Raw genomic sequence first — 27,684 nt, 5'->3', positions numbered from 1 at the left:
CAGGGAGTTTTCTCCGGTTGCAGATTAGAGCGCAGGAGTGCCAGGGCTGAGTTCACTTGGGAGGGAGAGAGGCGAGACGAAGGAGAGCTGAGGACCCAGGGGACACCGAGACCTCTCCTCCTTCACCTCAACACCTCTTCATCACCTGCCTGAAAGGTATCTGCGCTGCAGCTGTTTAACAATTACTTGACACGTTTGTTTCAGCAATTTTCAAACTTGACATAAAGTTTCGGTGGGTCCATTTATCTATGCACACTATGCAAATTTGTGTGAAAAATATGGCTGCAAGTGGTTCCCGGTGGATACAGTTGACAGGACTTTATTTCTGAAATTTGGAGAACAGCTTTGGGGAAATGTCGGTTGTTGTCAGTGTATTATTGGAACAGGTTTTTTGAAAACAGGAAAAATTAAACCAGAAGTGTGCAATATTATGTGGCAGCAAATCTGCTATCATAGAAGGGGGGAGGGCATGCCAGTGTAGCGATGACCTAGATAATTAGAGGCTTATTTATGAAAGATTAATAAAGCCACGCAACACCACCCCGCGTGGCTGTGAGTGGCCTCATAAATCACCAGTAAAGCGCAAATCGCTGCGTTGCCTGACTATGCGCCCGGGAGGCAGTTTATATGCGTTGCGGTGGGTTTTCCCATGCAACACCCATGGAATTTGATGCTGCCCCAGATTTACAGGAACGCAAACCTGGGGAAGTGCCAAATCCATATGTCCCTCTGAGGTGAGGCACAACGAGGGGAAAAAACGCAATTTCTTCTCGATTTTTGCTTTCTCCACGTGTGCTGCATTCTGCAGCACACATGGAAATAGGAAAACACCTCTTAGGCTTGTTCGTGTAGTGGAAGATGCCCCTTCACGCACAAAATCAATCCTGACTGCAACGGAGGCACCCTTGCACCATCGTGCAAGCGCGCCTATGTTGGCACTAGGGTGCCGAAAAGGCACTAGCGCAAGGAGAAAGGACTGTAATGCATTGTAGCGCTTAAATACGATGTATTTCCTGCCCTTTCACCTTGTCTGTGCTGGGGGTACGCACCGTACATACACGGGTGGGGGTACGACTCGAACGTACACGGGTGTACATACACGGGGGGGGTTCGACACGTACAGTTCGACACCTACACGGGTGTACATACACGGGTGGGGGTATGACTCGAACGTACACGGGTGTACATACACGGGGGGTTCGACACGTACAGTTCGACACGTACATGGGTGTACATACACGGGGGGGTTCGACACGTACAGTTCGACACGTACACGGGTGTACATACACGGGGGGGTTCGACACGCACAGTTCGACACGTACACGGGTGTACATACACGGGTGGGGGTACGACTCGAACGTACACGGGTGTACATACACGGAGGGGTTCGACACGTACAGTTCAACACGTACACGGGCGTACATACACGGGGGGGTACGACTCGAACGTACGGGGGCTGGGTCGACTCGAACGTACGGGGGCTGGGGGTGGGGTCGGCGCATACATACAGGGGCTGGGGGGGGTACGGCGCTTACCGGGCCACCTACTCTGGTCGTTTCGCGCCGTACTTCGCTTTTCCGGCACTTTTTGGGTGCCGTGTAAATATTGCCGTCCGGACTGCTGTCGGTTCGAATCGTACTTCCTGGGTCGTGAAACGCTGCCTGAAAGCGTCCCGACGTCACGTCGCAGCATTCCCGGATCACATTCGTATGCATATTTTCGTCGGTCGGTGTTTTTTACGATTCGTACGGAAATGGTGTTTCCGTGCGAATCGTAATTCCATGTTTGTAAAGTTTTACAACCGGGTATGAGTCGGACGGAGAACACGCTCCGACCGACGGTTCGTACCCGGTTTTTACCGGATCGTAATCGGCACCTTAGTGTGTTGGAGGAGGTTGACTGACCAGTCGTGATCCGGAGCCTTGTACCTCAGTTAGATAATACCATGGGTACTCAAATAGCTGCAGATAGGGGTAGTTGTGGGAGTAGTACTCCAGAACATGTATCAACGCCCCACTCCATGAGTATAGTTGGGGACGGACTGGAAGTGAGCGAAACTATCGATAATGGCGGGGCCTCTCCTCCCGTGGATCTGCCATTGGGAGTCAACCCTGGGGACACCTTATTAGAAACCAACACCCAAACACGAGGAATCTGTCCAAATTCAAAAGATGGTGACCTATTGGATAGGAATAGAGTAGTAGACGGGAAAATAAAAATTCTGTCATGGAATGTGGCTAGGATAAAGAGCAAGTTATCTATCCCTGAGTGGAGTAATTTTATAGGCAGGCATGATATCTGTCTGATGCAAGAAACGTGGGCTACGGAGGAGAATCCGAGGACTGGCTATGCCACCTTCGATATCCTGGCAACTTCAAGGGGCAGAGGAAGGCCTTCGGGATGTCTCACAATATGGGTGGGGTCGCATTTGGGCGTTAAGGCAGTTCAGATACCAACCAACTCCCTTGACGTCCAATGTGTACTCCTAACACTAAAAGATAAGTCAAGGGTTGCCTTAATAAACGTATATTCCAGACCAGTTAAGAACGGCCAAGAATCTGGCACCATTGACATACTAAAGCACTTCATATTGTCTCTTGACCCCCCAGCCGCTCTATTAGTAGGAGGCGATTTCAATTGCCAATTCGAGCCCCTTGAGAGCCCTGGCACGGGAGATTTGAATGATGAGGACCAGTTCTGGCATGTTTTGGACCCACAAATTTCTCCTGTCAGAGCTTGGATCCCTCTGGTCCTCCAAATTAAATCTTTATCTCTTGCAATGTCCTTAAGGGCCTGCAATGGGAGATTGAAACCCGATCGTCCGGGGTTGGCAACGTTCAACAGACCAGGGCAAAACTCTATCATCGATTATATGTTAATGGAAACCAGACACTGGGATAAGATACACGAGTTTACGATTTACCCTAGACAAGACAGTGATCACAATGCCCTCGTTTTAACCCTCAAACCGGGAAGCTTTGGACTAACAAACCCTTCCCCCAATCCTAATAGCTCATCACTTCCTGTGTTGCTTTCTAACAATAGGAGGAGGGTTAAATGGCCCTATTTCCAGAATTCCCCTGCCAAACTTGCGAAAATATATCAGATAGCATTACCATTCCTTTCTGATATGGGGGATGCAAGTGAAGATAAGTCAAGCTATCCCACTGAGATTCACACACATTTAGTTGACAAGTTGGTGGATCTGTTCAATCCCGTGGGGAAAAAACCTCAGCAGGTTAGGACACATCCCTGGTACAATGACTCTTGCAGAAAAGCAAAAAAGGATTTGCTTTCTGGAATAAAAGATGATGACAGAGTTAACCTTAAGAAACTCCGCCTAGAATACAAGAAGGCTATCTCTAGGGGAAAGAAGGACTGGGAGGAGCAAAGATGGGAGGAACTCAGGCTAACCCTGTCTCGAAGAGACCCCAAGGCGTTTTGGGCTTTTGTGAACTCTGGTGAGAGTAGGGGAGCCTTGACCCCAACTGCAAATATAGCACCCCAAGTGTGGGAAACGCATTTTGGGGCACTGTATGGGGACTTGGGTGATCCTACCAATCCTGACCCACCCAGTGAGTATAGACCAGCGAGAGGGAGCGACTCTGTCCTTGGTGTTACTGAGATCTGTTTCCCGTTTGCCGCCTCTGAGCCCCAACAGGAGCACCGATTGTTCGGGCCCCTGGGCGGCGGACGGAAAAAGGATTCCTTGGTAGGAGAGGGTATTCCTTTCCCAGAACTGCTCGAGGCCATTACCCTCAAAGAAGTAGAGTCTGCAATAGTAAGGCTTTTACACAATAAAGCACCCGGTTTGGATAAGATGCCCCCGGATTTATTTCGCTCCCAACCAAAAATTTGGGCCCCGTACTTGGTGGTATTATTTAACTCAATCCTTAAGGGGGCTGACCCACCAGATACTTGGTTGGGTGCGGAGATAGTCCCCATATTTAAGAAAGGCTGTCCGCTAAAACCGGTAAATTACAGACCAATCAGCTTTATAGATACCTCCCAGAAATTAATGGGCAGAATTATCTTAGATAGAATCTTGGGATGGATAGAAGAAAAGAAAATATTGACTACACTGCAGGCCGGGTTTAGATCAGGGATCTCAACCATAGATCAAATTTTCCGGCTCCAGGTCTTATTCTGGAAAACGGTGAGAGTGGAGGGTGGCAGCCTCTACCTCATCTTTGTTGATCTGCGCGCTGCTTTCGACCTTGTCCCAAGAGGAAAGTTGTGGAAAGTCTTGGCAGATATGGGTCTTTCTCCCTATCTACTGAATATTTTAACCAGACTCCACAACGGTAATTATGCCCGGGTTAGGTGTGGGAGGCATGGCGATTTGTCTGCACGCTTTCCTGTCAGGAAGGGCATGCGCCAAGGGTGTGTCTTGGCTCCAATATTGTTCAGTCTCTACATTAACGGTCTTGTGGACCATCTAGCTGACATAACTGATAACGATGCCCCTAGGTTGGCTACTGGAAGAGTGCCCGCTCTGATGTTTGCAGATGACACCTTGTTGTTATCCAAAACATCATCGGGCATTCAGCGTATTTTGGATGCTTTTCTCGCATTTTGTATTGCCCGAGGCTTGGAGATCAACTTGGATAAGACCAAGTTCATGATTTTTAATCCCCCAAAGCAGACTCGCCCAAATCCCACCCTTAATGGCTCTCCCGTCGAGAGAGTCAGGACTTTTGTCTATCTTGGGATTACTCTGACAGAGAACTTTGATTGGGGCCCACAAATCTCGAAATCAAGGCTTAGGTTGTCCCAAATAGTGGGAGGGATTAGTAAGGTCCAGCGAGCCTCGGTCTTTAAACCAGCAGCACCGGCCGTAGAAATATACCGACTGCAAGCTAGAACTGCTTCATTGTATGGAGCCGAACTCTGGGGTCACAAAAACATTTCCAAGCTAACTATGGCTGAGCAGGGTTTTATGAGAAGTCTTGTGGGTTTGCCAATAAGCACACCGCTTATCCCTTTACGATTTGACCTGGGGTTAGAACCAATTGAAGATTTAGCAACTCTGCGGCCCATGCTCTATTGGAAAAGACTCTGGTCGGTGCCAGAATTGGCACCATACAGAGAGGAATCCATAGAGGTCTGGGCTCTAATAAAAAATAAGAACATCGCATGGTTATCCCACATTAAGAATCTTAGCATAAAGATCGGCAGGACCGAGCTTTGGGAATCCCCGGAGGTGTCCTGTATAAGGACATCTAAATCGGAACTCACAGGTCAGATAAGGCAACAGAAATTACTTGCCCTACATGGTTCAAGCTCTCTGGGGAAACTTACTAAAGAGTTCCTCCTAATAAAAGCCGAAATGCGAGCAGAAGTCTTCCTAGATGTAATCTATCCACCTCTCGCAAGGAAGCTCTACTTGCAGCTGAGGCATGGTAGCTTACCGCTCAGGGCATTCACCCACAAATGGGCAAACCTAGAAAATACTGCCTGTCCGGCTTGTAAATACAAACAAGAAGATGTATGTCACGTTATGTTTTTCTGCCCTGCGTATCAACCAATAAGGAAAAAGTGGCTCATTCCCCTTTGTAGGAATCTTGGGTTCAGACACTGCATGCAGGCTTGCAGGGTCTTAACATATGACACTCACCCCCCCATTGTTTTTGCTGTGTCCCGTTTTTTATATGGCTCATGGCGAAGAAGGAAAAGTTTTCTGTAAATATTCTCACCTTTTATTTACTAATTCTGTCTTCTTTGATAACAATCAGTTTAATTCATTCTTAAATATTGTATTAACTTGTCCTTATTTATTGTTTTAATGAAATGTGTATTCTTGTATGTATTTTTATCTGTGCTTTTATGGTCTCTGACCGAAATAAAGTTATCAAATGATTCGCAACTTGGGGAGATGATCCAGGGGGACATTTTTCCCCTTTGGGAATGGAGAGGCTGGCCTCTGGGGGAGCAGACATTGGTCCAGAGAGCCACTGCCTGCTAGCCGCGATGTCGCACCAATGGGAAACTGTTATTTTGAAAAAGATAACACTGGTCCCTTTAATGGACAAGGGCTGTTTCCCCCTTGAAATGAAAATGCATGGGCTAAGGTCTGCGGTCCCTTGCAGCCTCCATCCAAGTATTTACAGCCAATCGCAGTGGGTTTCGAAATGCAAATTGCCAAATTAATTTTCATCTTGCGGGTCGTTTTGTGGCCCCTTGTGATGTACAGTGAGTGTTACAACCTAACATTATTAGTACATAGGTTGCGTCACAAATTGCATTCCCATTCTTTAAAGTCAGTGTGCATATTGCACATTCCTGGTATGTGAGATGTAATGGTACATAAGATCCTGTATCCTATGCTCCTTTCTGTGAGAAACCTTCCTGTGTGCTCGGCTTCCTTCGTGGATATCTCCCTCCTTTGAATTGCTTCTCTTGATCTCTTCCTGGCCACTCGTATTTTGAAGATGGGGTAAGATGACATCACTGCTCCTCCATCGAATCATCTAGTTCAACTCAGTCACATTTTTTCCATTCACAAGTTAGGAAAGAGGGTTCAAAATTCAAAAACAATTTACAATTTTTGGGGGTATTTAGGTGCATTTTGCATAGTCAGAATGTACATACTGCCTCAATACAAGCCCACTGTAGGAAGCTGCCTCTGTATATACTATACCAAAGTAAGGTATGATGTGCAGAGGTAAAGTAGATAATACCTTACTCTCTATTTATGGTAGTGTGGGCGAGCAGAAAGGCTTTATCAGAGGGTAGTGTTAAGCATTTATTGTAAACACTCAGGCAATAAATGATGTCACACACTCAAAGACTGAACTCAGACCAATTTTTCTGTATAAAAATATTATTTCGTTGTTTCTATTTTTCTAGAAGCAATCCAGGCCTGGTACAGGAAAGTCCAATAATACTTACCTAGAATAATGCAGTTAAATACAATTTGAATGTAGTTGAATGCAAGTGGATTGATTACCGGTAAGTAATTTGTTCATAAAACAGTTGGAATGACTTTTCAGATTACTGTGCACGTTATATGTAAGATTTATTTTTAAACTACTTTCTCTACTCAGTGTGATATGCCTAGATATCATACTGGGACATTTCCTAGATATAAGTAAATACGTTTTTATAAATATGCAGTTTCTTAAGGTTTTATGCAATCCAACTCCACACTTAGAACAATTTTCACAAGAAAGCAGTCAATACAGTCCTATGGGAGAAAACCAGGTTATTGGTTTAACGGTAAGTACTTAGGTTTGGGAGTTGTGTTTCTAGGGTTAGAACAAGGGTTCCCCCAGGGTCAAAGGTGCACTCTCAATGCACCCTCAGCAGCACTAGGGCAGCCGGGTGCAGAGTACTGAGGCCCAATGCTATCCAATGGGGGATAGGGAGTCTCCGGTTGGTGGCTGCTCATCAGCAGGCCACAAAGTTGTGGGAGCAAAGCACCCACAGCGGCTCAAGGGCGGCCAGGTGCAGGGTGCTATTTTTAAATTGGGTGACCTGTTGTTTTCGACGGGGATTGCCGGTTTTGGATTTTTGATGCAGGCTCGGTCCAGGAAGTCTTCTTGGAGGAACCAAAAGCTGGGCCGGTAAGTTGGAGGGCTTGGGGATGTAGGTGCACCTCAGGTTCTCTTCTCCAGGGCGCAGGGCAGCTGCGTGCAGGGGTGCCTTTTGAGGTCGGATTTCACCTTACTGGGCCACTTGCGGTTGGGGGGTCTCCGTGCAGAAACTGCAGGTGATGTCGGGGAGTCCTGGAGGGGTCAACCCACGGTAGACTCAGACTCTGGAGTGTTGAGGGACCTTGCTGGGACCGGTGGGCCACTCAAACCCGTGGTGGCAGGCTGGTGTGTACCAGTCAGGGAACCCACCAGAGGCTAGTTGTTTTTCAGGGGGCATCTCTAAGATGCCCTCTGAGTGCATTGTATAATAAATCTCACACTGGCATCAGCGTTGGTCAATGATGCTGAGAAATTTGATACCAAACATCCCAGAATTCAGTAATGGTGCTGTGGAGTTCATAATGACAAACTCGCAGACCATATACTCTTTTATGACTTTACGGCACTTACAATGTCTATGAATGGACTTAGACACTGTAGGGGAGTGTACAATGCTCATGAAACTGTACCCTCACCAGTGGTATAGTGCACCCAGTTAGAGGGGTATCTTACCTATATCATAGGCAGTGGGTAGCAGGCATGTTGACTCTTCACTTTTTTCTGCACCAAAACATGCAGCCTGCAATTGCAGTATGTATGTGTATTAAGGTACAGGACCTCTAAGGGTGGCACAATATGTGCTGCAGCCATTAGAGGCCTTCCCTGGTTACAGTGGCCTTGGTACCCATGGTACCTTTTACAAGGGGCTTACATGTGGCCAGAGAGGTGCCAATCGGGTGTACAAAGTTACAGCTTTGGGAAGGAACACAGGCCCTGGGAACCTGATTGGCAGGGACCCAGGGCACATCAAGCCATGGTGCATCAGAAATCTGACAAAAAGTGGGGATGGGGGGGTTACTGCAACAGAAACCCAGCTTCCTACACCCATTAACAAGCAAAGTATCCTTTTGGGATTCAGAAAATATTTACAAACCATGATGACCGTAAAGTATTGTGCTACCAGTTGGCTTAGCAAATTTGTTGGAATTCTATACACCCTGTATCGGTTTCTTCTGCCAAACACAAATAATCTTAAGCTTTCACAGTCTGCTGTAAGGATGGGGAGGGAGAGGGGGAGGGACAATGGTTGCAATATAATATGACCTCTATTATAAACTTGCATTTAATGTATCAATTGCATGAAAGAATAATCATTACCAACTTTCATGTATCCACAGGTTCACGAGCGCTTCCATGAATCCGAAGTACCAAATTGCGGCTATAGTGGGCTTCTCCCTTTTGTTGGTAGCTGTCATTGCGGCCATCGTTTGCGCTGTTGTTTACACCTCCAACACGAGGAGCAATGCAGTGAATCATTACCAGTACGTTCCAATCATCGACGATGATGACTTTTTAATCGTGAAAAATATGACCACTTCACACTGATTCTAAGAGCAGATAGACTGGATCCCCACCTGGGAAGCAGCCAACCAGAGAGCATGCCCCACACGAGATCCCAATGGATTACTTCATTTACTAAGAAGCTCACCCCGGCCAACCGTGAATGGAGGATGCTGGAGAACCCAAGACTTCCATGCTTTGTTCAGTCTGCTCTCCTGTTCGCAGCAGGTGATGAGAGGGAAGCCCTTCAGCTGCTTCATAGAAGAGTATGCTGGCCTCAGTGACTCACTCACTACCAAACTTTGTGCATCTACATGCCTAGGGAGTTCCTCATCGCTTCCATGGAGAAACCGTCAGCTCAGTTCCCTGCAGACAATAGCCTGCTGGTCTTTCATACATGTCACTGTGTCTCTCTGCCAAACATCTCAGTATCACCACTCCAGAATGTCCTCACTCCATCCTATGAGAGGCTCCTAATCACCATGAAAGATGGAATACGCGCTACCTCAACTCAAGCGGAGATTGCGGTGCTTCTGAACGTGGGCCAGGAGCAGGTATGGAGAAGAATGCCATATTGTATTCTGCAATGCCTTATTCAACTTAAACTATTGGAAAAGTGATACATCCCTGCTTGATGTGTGTGTTGTTTCACATCCTGCATTCCACTAGCTAGTGCAAGAAATGCAATCTTTTGAGACCTTCGGCCACGGCAACAACTGTACCTCTTGAAGGGTCAGTTACTGCCTGACTGGTTTTGCGACTCTGGCAAACTCCTTCCAACTGCACTTAAATGACCAACAAAATCCAACTGCAGTTGGGTTTATTTCATCTTCAAAAAGTATGTTTCTGTCGCTGTTACTGTAGGGAACACTATCTTACCTGCACCGTACCCCCCCAACCTCTTGGTCGCATTCATCAACCTCCTTGCCTTCCAGTCTTTCAGACCTTTACTCACCAGCTCATACCACCTCTTTCCACACAACTCCAACAAGATATGTCAATTCTCCTCAAATCCACCACCAAATGTCCATAATCTGACATGTTTATGGAACTTCTACGTCTGCAGCCCCTATTGTCATTCAACTCACTTGGCATTACATCAAAAACACATCCTTTTCACTTAAATCTGAAGTCCACCATTCTACAATGGCCCCAAGCGACTCAACCTCTGGCATCCCCACTACGAAATCAGGGTGCGCCCTCTGCTCTGCAACTTCCCCCCTCCTATCCACCTTGGGGCTTATTTACAAGCCCCTTGCGCCACTTTTGCGTCACTTTTCCCATGTTAAAAATGACGCAAAAGTGGCGCAAGGGGCTTGTAAATAAGCCCCCTTGATTTTATGTGCTGCATAACAATGCTGAATTCAGCATTCCCAAGGGTGGAAGTTCATAGGTCAGCGCACATACAAAGGTATGTCTTAAGGAGGATACCATTTCCATAACATGATACCTTTGAGAGTCTGTTCTGAAACAATTGTGGGTATTCAGCAAGATGGTTTGGTAAAATAGGTGTATGGCATCAATCATATCGGGAAAATATAGCATCGCTTGATTTTAAAACACAGTTTGACTGGTTATGGCGCAAAATAAAATAGATTTAAGATGGAAGACCTGGAAAGGATCATTCCCTCGCTTTATCAGTGCACTGCCACTATGGCAGTGTACCAGCAGTGGCCATCGTCCGTGGTACATATCAATATTATTGATGCTTTTGCACCCCTCACAAAGACTGGGTGCAGAATCGGAACAGAATCGGAGATGAACAGCTGCAAGTAAGAAGAAAACTAAACACAAAAATGTGGAGCATGGAGCCCAGTGACGAGAATCAGCAATGTTTTCAAATAGAAAAGTGAATCAGTGGCAGTGATGTGCTGAAATGTGCAATGCTGATTCACATCTCTTTCCTTGATTTATCAAGCATGGGGGTTGGATATTCTCAGGTGTGAGAATACTGTTGTTTTCTAGTTTGTGGGCGAGTTGTCTCCTGGCAAATGGGGAATAACCACAGAAATCAAAGTTTCCCACAAGATCACCACAGTAAGTCCTGATGTATGGCCTGTTTCCAATCCAGACATTTCACCAGCTTTGTGCTGGTGTAATGTATTGGTGAGGGCAGGGCTTTAATTGGGATGAAAAAACTGGGGGTCTCTCAAAGGGGGGTGGCCAATGTAACTAAGGGCGTTGCTAAAAAAAACAGAACCTAAAAATCTGTGCTTCCCACAGTGTGCAGCCCGACTTGTATTTTGCTGTTTCTGTCATTGCATCCAGATCAGAGGCGCAACTAGAGCCAAATTTTGGGGGGGGGGGGGCTAAGAAAAAGTTTCGGGGGGTGCTGAATCTTTTAAGCCATAGGCAGAGTGGAGCTGCAAGGGCTCTTAGAAGGGGTGAAACAACATCGAGGCCTCATCAACATGCAAATGGTCTTTTAAAGACCTGTGAAGTGCTCGGGTGCGGCTGTGTGCGCGCCGGGAAGCTGTCTCATCCCGGGCTGCCACACACGACGGGGGGGGCTGAAGCCCTGTGAGTCCAATGGGTGTTGCGCGCCTGATCCAGATATATGATACAAAAAGTACCATCATACCTACAACAAGCCGGCACTATTGGCTTTGTCAATGGTTGTTAGTTGCATAGGATAAAAAAGCAGCAACTATGGCTTGTATATAATATTGAAAAAGGTTCACCTTAAAGCCCTGGTGATACCACAACGATGTTGCTGCTCCTGCGTTTCAAAAATAGAAGGGAAATCCAGAGAGAAAATGACTCTCTTTAAAGCATTTCCATTCCCCTACAACACTCACCTGGCATGACATCATGCCGTAACTTCTCCACTAGTGAGAAGTGAGCACTGTGAGCATCGCACATCGATGTGCCTGCTGTCACTGCAGTCTGGAAAAAAATGGACCGCCTGTGCCAGGGCACAAAACTGTGCCCAATAGAGACCCGTTTCGAGGCCCCCTTTATGTATGTGTGTATTTATGTACAAATGGATATATATGTCAACGAAACCGTATAAAAGACCAAACTGGGCACTCTCGTGCTAGTAGATTAATTATAAATGTATTTAATGTACCGGTGCAACCACAATAAAACTGACACAGGCGTTCCGGCCACCTGGCCTTTCTCAATGTCAGTGACCCCCAGTGTCGATCAATTTTTTAACCTTTCTTCATTTCATTGCTTAACAGTTCATCCAAATTAACAAAATCGAATACAAAAAAATCAAAGAAGGACTGGAGCCATTTGGCTTACAGGCAGAGACAGTTCAATGCGGTGGCCATCTTAGAACGTTGATGATTACATGTTAAATACTCAATCAAAAAGGAACATAGACATGATTCTCACCCTAAAAAACATTTCAATCCATGGTAAACCATTGTGGTTCATCAATCAATTGAAATACAACAAAATTGTACACCGACCGCTTTCAAAATTGTCAAGCAGTGGCAAAAATTATTGAATACAATATTCTACCATATCCTCAATACATTTCGAATAAGAAATCACTGCAGAAATTCATCATTGTGCCCTGAATGTATCTATATTTATATATATGTATGTATACGTATATATACGTATATCAATATATATATGTATATACATGTATATATATGTGTGTATATATATATTCACTTAAAAAAACCATAGGTTTCACACATGTTATAGTTAGGTGGACATTTCACTCGTAAAAAACCAATGAAATTCCCCCGTTATAGTTAGTTCAGATAACTATAACTCACGCGCCCGCAATCCTCTTCTCATGATGTCACATATTACATCACTCATGACATGGTCAGCGGCATCACTCATGACATCACTGATGACATCATCCTTGTGATAGAGTGGCGGTCGCGCGAGTTATAGTTATCTGAACTAACTATAACGGGGGAATTTCATTGGTTTTTTACGAGTGAAATGTCCACCTAACTAAAACATGTGTGAAACCTATGGTTTTTAAAGTGAATTTGCAAGGTTTTTTAAATGCTAATTCCTAACTATAACGTGTGTGAAACCTATGGTTTTTTAAGTGAATTTGTAAGGTTTTTTAAATGCTAAGTTATGTATGTATCATTATATATTTTTTTTTAAAGTTCTTCACCCTGCGCGCACGGTGCGCGCACGGTGCGCATACCCCGCGATTTAAAAAAAAGAAAAAAATAATCTTTTTTCACCCTTCGGGGTCCTTCAGAGACCCCCTGACAAAGGCTATGGGGTCAGGAACTCTCTACCCTGCCCCCTTTATACGTTCGCCACCTCTCTTTTTCACTGTTGCACCCAAAACAAACAAAATGGCGGCCGACATTTCCTGATTTCGACTGATTCGAACTTTGACTGACATGTAACCACCAATCAGAATTACGCTCGCGCACGTTAGGGTGCGCGCACGGTGCGCGCACGGTGCGCGCCTATAGATATTTATGTACTTTTAACTGCAACTTTCTCAGGAACTACTAAACAGATTGGCTCAATATATGCAAAAGGTACATGCCTGACCTGAGGACTACCTCTCTGCCAAATTTCAAGTAATTCTGTTCAGCCGTTCAGGCTGTACCTTCGACTAAAGGTCCTAAGCGAAAATGCATGGGGAAAACGCGTTTTGGGACCCCCTTTTTTCTCGGCCCCCGCTTGACGAATCACCCCGAGACTTTCAGGGTAGGAGCTGAGCGGAGCGCCCCATTAGTTTTGAAAATTTTGCAAGCATTCGTCAACTGGCGCCAAAGTTATTCAAAATAGAATTTTCAGATTTCCTATGGAAACACGGTCCTAACTATAACTATCTACTGGCGACCGCCAGTAGATAATATATATATATTCATTTATTTACCAATATCTATTTACCAGTATATGTTATTTAATTAAAATGTGAAATACAAAATAATATTTTAAAATATAGTTTAATTAGTAATGCAAATCAAATATATAAAAAATGTTTTATAGATATGTGTGTGTGTGTGTGTGTGTATATACATATATCACCTTGAATCATTTGTTCACTTGCACGCTGTCTCCAGACCGAAGGGTGCGTTGTCAAATGGGATCTTTGCTGCAAAATCCAATTAATTACGAAAGTCCTTAGAAAAGGAAGACGAAGCCATGTGCGATTAAACTTGATTTATTTTTCAAGCCGCCATTGGACGCGTTTCAGCTGATCCCAGCCTTGTTCACCAATGGCGAGGCAGTATTTCCGGCATTCTTTTAACCGGCACCACTTACAAACTACAAGTTTAATTGCACAAGGAGTCATCTTCCTTTTCTAATGATTTTCGTAAATATAAATATTTATATATATATATTATCTACTGGCGGTCGCCAGTAGATAGTTATAGTTAGGACCGTGTTTCGATAGGAAATCTGAAAATTCTATTTTGAATAACTTTGGCGCCGGGTGACGAATCCTCGCAAAATTTTCAAAACTAATGGAGCTCCTACCCTGAAAGTCTCGGGGTGATTCGTCAAGCGGGGGCCGAGAATAAAGGGGGGTCCCAAAACGCGTTTTCCCCATGCATTTTTCCATAGGACCTTTAGTCGAAGGTACAGCCCGAACGACAGAACAGAATTACTTGAAATTTGGCAGAGAGGTAGTCCTCAGGTCAGGGATGTGCCTTTTGCATATATGGTGTCAATCTGTTCAGTAGTTCCTGAGAAAATTGCAGTTAAATCACATAAATATCTATAGCCGCGCACCGTGCGCGCACCGTGCGCGCACCCTAACGTGCGCGAGCGTAATTCTGATTGGTTGTTACATGTCAGTCAACGTTCGAATCGGTCGAAATCAGGAAGTGTCGGCCGCCATTTTGTTTGTTGTGGGTGCGAGAGTGAAAAATAGAGGTGGCGAACTTGAAAAGGGGGCAGGGTAGAGCGTTCCTGACCCCTTAGCCTTTGTCAGGGGGTCCCTAAAGGACCCCGAAGGGTGAAAAACCTTTTTTGTTTTTTTTTAACGCATGGTGAAAAACCATTAAAAAAAAAAATTAGCATTTAAAAAACCGTACAAATTCACTTAAAAAACCATAGGTTTCACACACGTTATAGTTAGGAATTAGCATTTAAAAAACCTTGCAAACTCACTTAAAAAACCATAGGTTTCACACATGTTATAGTTAGGTGGACACTTCACTCGTAAAAAACCAATGAAATTCCCCCGTTATAGTTAGTTCAGATAACTATAACTCGCGCGACCGCCACTCTATCACAAGGATGATGTCATCAGTGATGTCATGAGTGATGCCACTGACCATGTCATGAGTGATGTAATATGTGACGTCATGAGCAGTGGGTTGCGGGCGCGCGAGTTATAGTTATCTGAACTAACTATACCGGGGGAATTGTCCACCTAACTATAACATGTGTGAAACCTATGGCTTTTTAAGTGAATTATATATATATATATATATATCCAACCAAATTCCTCTGATACGGGGGGCCTCCAACCCTGGCAGGGCGGCATCGGCAACACAGGTTCAGAGCATCCTGCTGTGGCAACACCAAAGGAAAAAAAAAGCCGACGCCCGACTCCGAAAACGTGTGTTTTTATTAGTTGAAATGGGCGTCAGTCTTTGATCTTCTCCAGACGCGTTTCAGCTGCTAAATCAGCCTTAATCATTGGAAGGGCATACTTTCTGCGCAAGCAAATTCATGTTGCTCGCTATTCCTTCATTGCCCGTAAGGCACTTCAAAAGTATGTTGCAATTTCGGTAAGTTTGTGCTGTAGTGCTAGGTCATCAATCTCTCACATGGGGAATGAATCCAATCAAAATCTCATCCGCGTCTGAAACGTAGACTACTTACCACCTCTCCTACAAGTTCAATGGACTAAATGTGACGATTAACATGTATAATTGAGCTATGTCGAGACACAGGAACAGTTGACCTATGTTAGGCTGGAAAGGTTCCATTTCATGTGTAAATGATGTACATATGTCACCATACCTTTTTCCTGTCCTTCACTCACTGACTCACCACCTCCTACCCCACACCCTCTTCTTTATCCACTTCGAGAGCATTGTAAATAACAATTTCACTGTTATCTTTTGGAGCAACTGTGTTGCCATCTAAATGCTTTGAATTAATTTCGCATTTAATGCTTGTCAAAACTTGGAATTAAATGTGACTAGAGCATTACATAAAAAATGAGTGGTGAATGCTTTTGTGCTATCAAACTATATTACAATTTTCTACCACGTCCAGATATTTCACTGTACTGCTTAACAGACCCAGGTCTGGTAGTTTTACGTGGGTCACCCCGTTAAAACTTAACACAGACTTCATAGAAGTCAGATTTACTGTTTGAACTTCAATTTAAGTAAACGTCGGTAAAGCGGACTTTGGAGAGGTTAGATATGTAAGATATGCCATTCCAGTTACTAATCATTTTTTTGTATAAAACAAGCTTTCAAATACTCAACAACATTCAAATATTAAAACATACTCAAAATCAAAAAATATATGAATTATAAATAAATAAAATAAATGTAGCACAATAAATAAAATGCAATCATGCAAACAATTATAAAACGGAATAAATACATGTAAAACAAATGTAGATCCCTCCCAACAACCCAAAAAACACCAACAAAAACAAAAATGTAAATACATTATAAATAAAATATTAACTTTAAAATACTAATGAAGTAAGGGGTCTGCAAAACTCATGTAATTTACTGTTGTATAATTATTTGAAGGTACCACACAATTACGTGAAAATATGCACAAATATGAGAAATTCATGTTGCAAATTGCACGAATGGTCTGTTCAGATACGACTTCTACTTTGGAATCTAACTTTGAGTGCATTTCCAGTCACTTGCATTCAAAACACTGCCCCTTGCATTTGGACTTGTAGTTTTGCGCTCCGAAATTACCTGAATAGTACATCTCATGTTAAAATTTCCACCATAAATTATGCAATGTAGGGTAATGGCATTATTCTGGAAATCTTGGCATTATGTTAAGTGAAATACCAAAATTACACCAATTAAAACGGCATATTTAAATTTTGCCCCGGCCTAATTAAAACGTACAAATGTTGCTAAAAAAAAGTAAGCAATTATTATAATAATGTAATACGCAAAATAATATAATAACAAAGATATAGATATATATGCATATTACATTAAATAATATTTAATTAAACAATACCACAGTAAACAATAAAATATCAAATGGAATTTAAAAAAAGGATATTATGGGGTCGATTCCGATCCTGTAAAAAGGCCCTATGAATAGTCGTACGGAGCATTTTCTCCGTACGACACGTACCAGGTAAACTCATTTCAGAACCTAGGAAGTACGATTCATACAGAAAGCCTTTTCCTGTACGAATCGTACAAAAGACCGTACAGCAAAAAAATACCCACGATTCCGATCCGGAAGTACGCGACGTCCGTACGTATTTCACCAGCGTTTTCGGGCCCAGCAAGTACGATTCGTACCAACGTCACTCAGTACGGCTCTTTGTTTACGGGAGCCAAACACGGCCGGAAAAGCAGAGTCTGATGCAAACGGCAATGCCACGGAGCCCCGGTACGCAATGTACAGCCATGAACCCCATCGTACGTGTCTTCCCGGTCCTCTTGGCCTACGACCTGGTGCACCGCACCCAACGCACACGCCGCAGAAGGTGAGAACAACATGCGTGGGTACGGTGCGTATCACACATACCCCTACGGCGCCATGACAACAGTGGTACGGACCGTACCCACTCATGAATGCATGGGTACGGTGCGTACCTACGTGCTGGGGGTACGCACCGTACATTCGCACTGGGGGTACGGTGCGCACCTACACGCTGGGGGTATGCAACATACATTCGCGCTGGTGGTACGGTGCGTACAAACTTCGCTTCATGGCGGGCAAAGTCATTCCCCGTGTACGGGACGTTTTCCGTACGAATTGTAAATTGTAACGCCGGCCTGGATCGTACTAGTACGGTCGGACTTCATTTTTACGATTTGTACGGAGAAGTGTCCGGGTCCGTCACGTACTAATTTTCCCCCTACGATTCGTACGGATCGGGCAGATCCGTATATACTTTTTCCCGTACGGATCGTACTTCACGGGTCGGGCGTGACTTGTACGATTCGTACGGAAAAAAATACGGATACGAGTCGTAAGGGAAAAAAAATTCCAGGATCGGAATCGACCCCAATATGTATATATTAAACAATGTTTTTACCTCTTATATATTGTCCCTTGATGTTTTGCTGTCATTTTCTGAAAATACTTGGCCATTCTCTTCATTTATAAAATGATATTCAATTCCTTTATTCAGTATTCATATTCTTGTAGCAGGAGGTATCTGGTACTTTCAGTATGCCTCCACACCCTGCTTTGGTAGTATGAGGCCCTCGGTTATAACGAATAATGCATCTCCAGTTCTTGTTCCAAAACCTTCCTGAGTATTTCTTTAAATCCAGGCCATAATTGTTATGTCACCTAACATGTCCAACAAATGTGTATAATGGTGTCAAAGTGCCATCTTCTATCCCTATCCACAGCGGCAATGTCTCTCTTAAAGGATTGTGATAATTCACTGAATCACTAGTTTGTGCGTTTTCACCTACTTAGAGGCCAATTATGATGTCGTCAGGAAACGCTCCGAATGGGATTTGGATTCTGTGAATCCGATTCGGGACCTATTTTCCCAGCCGAATAGGTCACCGTTCCAGACGACTGAGTATGATGCCAGGATGCCCAATGAAGAGAGTTTCCGAACAAGCGAGTTCGATGATGATTTGGACAGCCGTTATGAATCGGTTTGTCTGAGTCAAAACCACTGTGGGATTTGGACTTCGGGGGCCCGCAGCAGGCTCTCTATCACCCGTAGGCCTGTGGACATTGTGGTAGGCACAATGTGGTTTCCACCACAGGGTGCAAGGTTTTCCCCACCCACCCATTTTTTCAATGGGAGCCTGTGTTCTTGTTCAGGATACAGGCTCCCATTGAAGTCAGTGGGAGTCCAACCGAACTGAGTCCATAAGCATCCAGACACATTGTAATCGGTCGGTAGGACTCCCCAAATATGAGTCCTATGGAAAGCATTCCTAACCCGATTCGATGGGAATGCTTTCTCGATAACATCGTAATCGGCCCCTTAGACAGGTATTCTTATCCGAAATTGCCCCTTACCAGCCCACGGAGAAAATATGCTCATATGAAATATCACAGCATGATGATGTAACAGTATATGTAAGCAAATGTACAGATAAGTGCAAATTGTCATTTTGTCTAGTCATTATGTAACTTTACACTCCTAAAAGGAGTTGTTTACACAATCGTGTTCTAATTAGGTGTGTAAATACGTTTATGACACGTGCCTTGTGAAATCCACAAAAAGCCTCAAGGCTGATTTAATTTCAGAAATGGACCCAGAGATTACCCCAGACGGTTCATTGGCAGATAATGTTCCCTGGAAAGTATAATTTCACTTTAGTTGGAAGAAGTGAAAATATGTGGCTGGTCAGACAATGGAGTTTTATTTTGCAATTAATCAGGCAATAGTGTGAGTGGAAAATGAAAACCAGTCATAACTAGAGGTGTGCAAGTTCAAGTAAACTTTTTTGCCTAAAATTTCATGAAATTCCTTGACAATTTCACATAAATACAAAAAAGAATGCTATCATTGCAAAATGTGGTTTATCAGCATCTTCCGTGATGATTTCAAGTGAATATATCATTTAAAACAGTCTCACAGGATACTGGAAGGGGACTAGTTCACACAGAAAATGTCCCTTCACTGGTATCTTTCTAGATTGTATACCTGAAGTTCATGCACACTTAAAAATGTAGGCGAAATCATGAAATGCGAAATTTTCTGTAACACAAAATTCTGAAATGTCCTAAATTTTACTGCTGTAAATAAAATATTACTGTTAGAAAGTGGGTTATTATTAGTGGTAAATATGCATCTAGCACTGGCAATAAGGCCACTAACACAGTCAAGGGCTCAGAATAGGTCTCAGAAAATGTTTCCCATGCTCAACCCTTGGTAGGTTGGCTGCAAGCAGGCAGGCTTAACTTCAGGGACAGGTATGTAAAGTATTTAAAAACACCAATTCAGTGAATAATTAAGACACAACACATAATATAAATCCAACACCAATGTATAAAAATAGGAAATACTTGTATCTTTAAAATGACACCAAAGCAACAAAAATCCAAGGTAGGAAACCGGAGATATGAATTTTTAAAGCTTTAGCACTACATTGGACAAAACCCTTACAAATCCACTGGAATCACTCAAGGCTGGGGATTCTTGGTGACGATGGTCCAAGTGAGCTCTGTTAACCTGTAGGTTGCAGGGAGTCCACTCTTTATTCCTCTTAAAGCAAGGTACATCCAAAGGACTCTAGACCCAGATAATGCAGCACGCACTGTCAGTCAGAATGCAGAGCCTGTTGATGCAAATCAAGTTTCCAGTTGGGCAAGTCTTGTTTTTCTCTTAGTTTCAAGCAGCAGATCTGAGAAGCTCTGCACTTCTCACATATTTATTAAGCGATATCTGGGGTCTAGAAGGATAGCCCTCCTGTCCAACGAGATGCAAGGCAACACCCCAGAGCATGACCACTTCTTCCAAAGTGTGGTATAAGCTTCTCTCAGAAAGCACTATTGTTCCAAAATTCAGTATGTCTGAATTTCCAGCAGAGGAACAAGACTCGAAGGGGTATGGGAGCACACTGCTTCACCTCCCAGCATAGTTCACCACTTAGCATCCTGGTAAATGTAGTTCTGTTTAAATGCTTACTTGAATTTTTGTAGAAGTGTTTTGTAAAATTGAAAGTTGAAAGGAACAAGAACTAGCTAAACAAACCTCCAGTATGGATCATTTTCATAGGTCTCCTCCCCCACCATCTGCCAATTCCTGTCTTAAGCCTGCCATCTGGCTGGTTCAGAGGGCTGGGGGGTAGGTAGACCAGGTATTCTCTACCTGTCCTGTCCCTCTTTGAAACTCCATGGTTTATGACCCCTCCCCCTGCTCTGGTATTCGTGTGTTTCAGAGCTCTCTTACAAGAGATAGCCTCTCACTGGGGGAGCCATTTATCACTTCATCAAACCAGCCTTTCTAATCCCGTTAACTCTGACCAATCAGGGGCGACCACAGCAAGGCTGCATTTTGGCTTACAGAAAAAAAGTCTTATAATGATTATTAGGTATATTTTAGGATAATTCAACAATAGCATGTTGTTGGATATATCAATACCATTCTAAGTCAGTGAATGATTTATTTTTGTGACTTCCTAGCAATAGTTATTCATTAATAAACTATTGCCATGTTAACCTATGTGGCCAGGGATCTACAAGGCGGAAAATGAAATGTACAATTTCTCCAACACCAGGGCTTATAAAACATCTTTTATAAGGACACTGCTTATATCTACAAGACCTCCCACCCCTGGGACACCTAGGGGAGACATTAGGGGTTCTGAATATGCAAACATAGTGAGGATCCCCACCCCACAGTGCTCCTAGCACAAAATTCTAATTTGGGAAGCCCTTTGCTACAATGGTTGAAGTGAAATGTGCAATTTCTCTATCCCCAGGGCATATGAAACCCCGTTTATAAGGGCCTTTCTTATAAGTACATGACCACCCATCCCTGGGACACATAGGGAAGACCCTGGGGGTACCTAATATGCCACAATATTGTCGTTTATCATTTTGTCAGTGCCCTTACCACCAATGTCGAGTTTGGACGCAATTTACATTTAAAAGCGGTGCTGGAACACAGGGCTACTTTTGAAATGACCTCAGGCTCCAAGCAGTGCACACATGCAAGTGCACAAAGGGCTGCTGGCCTCTAAACTGTCATGCCATATTATATTCTAGGGACTTAAATGTAGTTTTAATCCCCCTGCCCTATTATGTACTAGGGACCCATAGGGTAGGTCATGCCAATTATAAGTGTACCCTAATATATAGCGTACCCTCATATATGTGTGTGTTTTCACTGCGTTTTCAAAATAACACGGGCCCTTGGCCTGGTTAGGCAGTCAATGGACAGTCAGAGTCAGCTACCACCAGTACCAGTCAGCAAAACAAATGTTGGTGCCCGGGGCACAAGATGACTTTGCAACATTTACAATACTTAGACCTATATTACAGAGGTAATGAAAAGCGATAATTTTAAACTTTGACATTTGTGGCAAAGGTAGGTGGAGAGACAGGGTTTGGTCTTCTTACCAATGGGCAAGTGCCTGTCATGGGGTACTCAACATCTTCCTATGACGAAAACAGATAAGTAGGTGGGAGTTGTGGCAAATACCATCATAAAAAAAATGATTGAGTCTCTCATAGATATTCGAAGAGTGAGATGTTGGGAATGTTGGTCTTTGTGACTTTTCATGTATAAATATTTATTTTTGATGTATTTAGCATATGAAGAAACAGGCACCGCAAAATGACTGTAGCCGACAGAAAGCGCATGAAGACTCACTGGAAGGCGACATCACCATGAAACCATGAAGAATCAGGAACTGGTGCCTGAGGTGTCATCACCCACTCTCCAAGCCGATACCCTCCAGGGGTAAATGAGTAGAAACACATGTTGTAGAACATTCCTGTCTTACACAGATACCAAGCCCTCTTGAAATGTATATCTTCGCTATCCAGGTATCGTCGAGTACATGGCACGGCTACCCAGATACCACTGAGAGGACCAGATTAGGATGGATCATGTCTTATTCTGGCACCCGGGCATTATGCATCTATGAACACATTGCCTCATTATCATGGAAAGTACCTTCTGAGAGTTAAGGAGCAATTAAGACGGATACCATTAGAGCACATTCATAGAACAAACTTGGGCCTAAGTGTACAAAGGTTTGCATGGGTGCTAGCATAACTGTGGAACTTTATGAGGTATAGTAGATAGCCAAACTCATTTGCACTGTTTTATATCCTGTGAGCACCTACTAAAACCCTTAGTAAATTTAGACCACCATCTTTAACATGGTGCAAATTTTGGAGCTTTGGAGGGGTGGGTGTATTAATATTAGTGGTAATTCATAACGTCATGTTCTCAGTCAAGACCTAGTGCCTGCCTGCTGTAAAAAAGTGTCTCTTGGACACAGCCATGATGCCAAGAGCTGAGAGATTTAACACATGTGAAAGGCAGTGGGGTCCAGAACGTACCCAAAGTGGGACACCTGAAATTCAGATGAAAAATTTCTGTCTCCCTAAAAGTCAGATGATCGAACTCTCTGTAGTAATAGCTGTGGGTTTCTTATGTTTTATTTCAGATAACATGAGTAATGCATTTAAAACCACCATCACTGCTTACATCACATAGGGGATCAATTATTGTTTAATTTTTGAGAACACTGATAGCCAACAAGTGGAATTTATCAAAAAGGTCACACACCAAAAGCTCTTTTAACTTGTCCTCTATCTGGCTGGTGTTTTCTCACTGAGCCTTCTCTGGTCCTCATTTACACCAACACACATTTTAACAATAGATTTCCGTGTAAACATCCACAATCTCACGGTCTGGTCTATCTGCTGCTCTTGTCCAAGGGCTTTAATAATTCGAATGTTGATATTATTTCTTCTGCAGTGGGTCGGTATCAAAAAAACTCACTAATATAATTAACAATGTTATTAAGGAGGACATCATTATGGTGTCAGTTATGCCAGTGATATCCTTTTTGTGTTGAATGTGACAATATTTAGAGCCTCATTAGCAAAGCATAGAAGGACTCAATTCATCACTGTTCTTTGCACTTGAATGTCATTACTTGTGTGTGTTGGAGTATTGACTGCAACTTTACATTGGTTTCTGTGTGTTCAGTTGGTTTACTCTCCTTTGTCGCTGACACGGTTTACGATCACACTATCTTCAGAAAGAGTAACTAGTGGTGTCTTTTATTGGCCAAGGAAACACAAATTATACAATGAATCTGATCCAAATGTATTGAATAAGTTAGTTTTATTAGTAAGTCATTGTCATGAACTGCGACAATTGTTATACCTCCTAGGTGTGTTGATAAGTTTCGTTTACAAATTTTACAAAAATGTCAACAAAAAAAAACAAGTAATACTGTATGATTGAGCCTAATTTATTGTGCTTCTTGGTTTATGTCATTGGCAGGAACTGTGATACCTATTGTTGTACTTACGCATATGTGTATGTTTCGCTTTAAAAATTCAATAAATTATTTTTAAAAACATAGGAACCCAAAATGATACAATTATAGTATGTATAGTATTGTTTACCTTTAATGGCGAGGCAGATCTATTCTAAGGATGAAGGTCTAAAATAAAGGGAAGAATTTAAGTTGGGCTTGTGAAATGAGATGCAGGATCTTGTCCAAAATAAAACTCTGATGAAATTCTGGAAGTGGGATGCTAAGAGGCTGAAATCAAAGAAGTATAAGTTATGAATATAGCTCCTTACAACGCATGCGGTTTGATCGCATTCCATTACAATTCAGTCATTACAACGACCAGATTGTTAGTATGCAATACCATTACATGGCAAGTCATTACAACGGCTTGCAGTAGGGGGCACGCTGAACTTAGGAATAGTATTATTTACTATTCCTACTCCAGTTTGCGCAACAGCAGGGAAGGTGTTGGATTTTAAATCCAGTACCGGTGCGCCCCCTACTGCAAGTCATTATAATGACTTGTGATGTAATGGTAGAGCGTACTAACAACGCAGTCATTGTAACAACCACATTGTAATGGCATTGCGTTGTGGAGACAGCGTTGTAAACGCTATTTCCCATGAGTTATGCAGATATCACTTCTCTGATGAAGTGACTGGGACATTATGGTACCATATTTGCTGGTTAAAGGACTTTCAATCCTTGCAGAATTGCTGAATGGGATCCTCGGATACCAGACTATGAACAGGGGTGTGCATAGTCAAAGTTTTTTTCTTGCAACCTTTGTGAAGTTCTAATGAAAACTATCCAAATGGTTAAAGTTTCAAAATGTAACACACAGTTTTGTCTAAAACTCAGGAGTTTTGCAACAATTTATGTCGCAAAAGGTAAACTCAGAGAGTAAATTTCTTCATACAATTGCCATTGTGCATAGAAAGATCCGGTAAAGGGTTAGTTTACAGAGCAAGAAGTCTTTACCATCTCAGCTCCGTTTGATTAAAATGAAATTATCTCACAATGCGATTAAAATGATCTCTCACTGTGCTGAAACTTCACACATGAAGAATGGGTATTTCAAGCAAGCAATCTTAGCAAATTATGAAAATCGGGAAATTTACCAAACGTGCACATTTCCTGTTGACAAGGATCTGCCCCTAATTGACGGTGAGTGGAGTTTTACTAAAAAGGTCTCTCTCATGTGATGACATAAGAGGAGCCTTTGAATGAGAGTGAGTGCAGAGTTTCTCAAATGGAATTTTCAACTACAGGTGCCTCCAAGACCATCGATCACAACGTCCTTTAATGGAAGAAACCCAAGTGCTGTGCCTTCCAATATCTGACTTAATCAGTGCTTATTTTAAGATGCTTTCAGCTAATACGTATACTTTAATACATCGCGCTACACTGAAGGTGTTCAGGGAGTTCATAATGAAATGAATTAACAGTCTTCCTTTCTTACGTTATAGCTTTTTTCATTGCTTTTTTCAAGAATTTTTCAAAAAAACATAATACATATAATATTTACAATTATAGCCATACTAACAATAGACAAAAACTTATACAAATCAAAGACGACAAATATTACTTGACATGACTTATTGAATATATACAGTGAGGTGTCCTACATTTTTCTATTAGAGGGACATTTGCAACTTTAGTCCTCTAATCTGTAGTGCTACACAGTCCGACTTGACCCTATAACATTAGGGGGCAGAGCATTAATTTGTGTCAGGGTATGGTCTTGAATTCCATCTCCCTGAGTCCACCCCTTTATGTGCAGAGGAAACAATTTATGATAGGTCTTGGTCCCTTTAATAGCGCCGACACATTTTAACCATCGTGTTAGACCTGTATGTGTTTCGCTGAAGGTCTTCTTCAGGGCTGTAAGCTTTATGGACACTTTGAGACAGCTTTTTTCTGGTGTTCTTTTACAACATGTATGAGACTCAGCCATTTTCTCTTCTTGCCCTTGGGTTCTGCCATATTGAATATTTCTTCTTGGCTTCCCTATACTGCTGTCACAGATGTTTACTATTCTGTACTTGCTGCTGTACTGTTTAATCCCCTTCTTGTTTGTCAATCAAATCAATTTTTTGTGTCAGATGATTTGACATCTTTTCTGGGATAATTTTCTATGTGGTAGCCATATCCATTTCTTTATGTGCTTTTTTTTTAGTTTGCTTCATGTAGTCATGAGGCCTGTCTTCTTTCAGCCTATCTCCAAAACAACTGTAATGTGTTACCCGTCCGGGCAGCAAAACAATCACCCCCTCTCCTCAAACCACCAAGGGCCTCATTTTACTGCCAGCCCAATCTCTGTACATACAGAGGAATCACAATGATGGTGGTTCTTTTGAAGGTAAAAAAATGTTTGGTGAATGGCAACCATTGGTTTTGATGGAAAACCACCAAACCTTTTGTTTAAAAAAAAACCAATCTTTTAAAGTGAAAACACTTAACAGAATCTTTCCAACCAGATCTGATAGCTGCCCTAGATGTGGGGCTGCTGACTCGGATTTTATGCATAGGGTTTGGACATGCCTGATGCTGTCTCAGTATTTGACTTCAATATTGGGAAAAATAAAGGAGGCAATGGAATGGTCCGTGCCCAAAGGTATACGGGAGGTGCTGCTGGGTCTCCATCTTGCTCCAAACCAAAAGAAACTAAGTAGGAAGTTTGTAATGTTTGGCTTAGCTTAGCTTAGCTAAATAGCGAATTGCTATTTCTTGGATGGGCACTACCCCCCCGAAGATTGATTTGTGGTTGAAAGATTTGAATAAATGGGCAGCGATGGAAGCGATAAGAATGAAGAGAGTGAGATGTGAAAAGAAACTGGAGGACGATTTGCGGGCTTGAGCGACCATGCTGGCAGATATAAAGGACGTACAAACTCCGGCAATATCATCCCCTATACGCAATCCCCCACAGGACGGACAATGATGCATTGTACCTCATTAGACATTAAGGAATCAATATAGTGAATGACAACACCTAAACGGACATAGGGCATTTAAAAGGGAAGGTGACGCTGAAAAGTTGTGGGTTATATGAGGATGGGAGGGGGTGGGCTCGGAATAGTTGGGCAACTGCGATACGTGCCTACTGCAATGTTGTTTAACAATGTAAACAGACTGTACTAGTAGTTGTAATAATTGCATACAGATGTACGATGTATGTAAATTAAATAATGTAAGTTCCTAAAATGCCAATAAAGAAATTAAAAAAAAAACAATCTCTTAAAGTGTGTGTGTGGGGGAGATCTAGGGGGTTGTTTTTGAAAAACTAAAAATAATGACCCCCAGAATCAAATGGTTTTTTCCCCCCCTAGACGAGGGATATATATTTTTATTTTTCTATTTGTCACCATTAGGTTTTCCCCACTGGCATGGGAGATAGTAAGCTTTCCATTACCAGAACCATTGGGATCACTGCAGACAGAAAGCCATTGGTCCTGCTGACTTATATTAGGGTGGACTGAACAAGAGTTTGATGGACAGTGTACTCTCCCTTCTATGTTTTTGATGGGTTCCCTTTTCACAAAATTCTAAATCATGTCCTAAGTCTCCTCTGGCATCTCTAATCTTAATGATTGTGAGGCTACGGAGCCCTT

At 42.9% G+C, this 27,684-nt stretch overlaps 1 pseudogene across 1 annotated transcript; it reads left to right on the top strand.

The window, feature by feature from the left end:
* Positions 1-30: 30 nt before the first annotated feature.
* Positions 31-27,281, top strand: LOC146796991 (uncharacterized; annotated as a pseudogene). Its single transcript, XR_014969671.1, has 3 exons — positions 31-156; positions 8,813-9,529; positions 22,341-27,281. The product of XR_014969671.1 is annotated as an uncharacterized LOC146796991 (transcript).
* Positions 27,282-27,684: the final 403 nt, after the last annotated feature.

The sequence above is a fragment of the Triturus cristatus genome, chromosome 10 (assembly GCF_964204655.1).
Source record: "Triturus cristatus chromosome 10, aTriCri1.1, whole genome shotgun sequence".
NCBI classification, from domain to species: Eukaryota; Metazoa; Chordata; class Amphibia; order Caudata; family Salamandridae; genus Triturus; species Triturus cristatus.
Note: the sequence above shows the minus strand (reverse complement) of the source record. Positions and strands in the feature narration are given on the sequence as shown.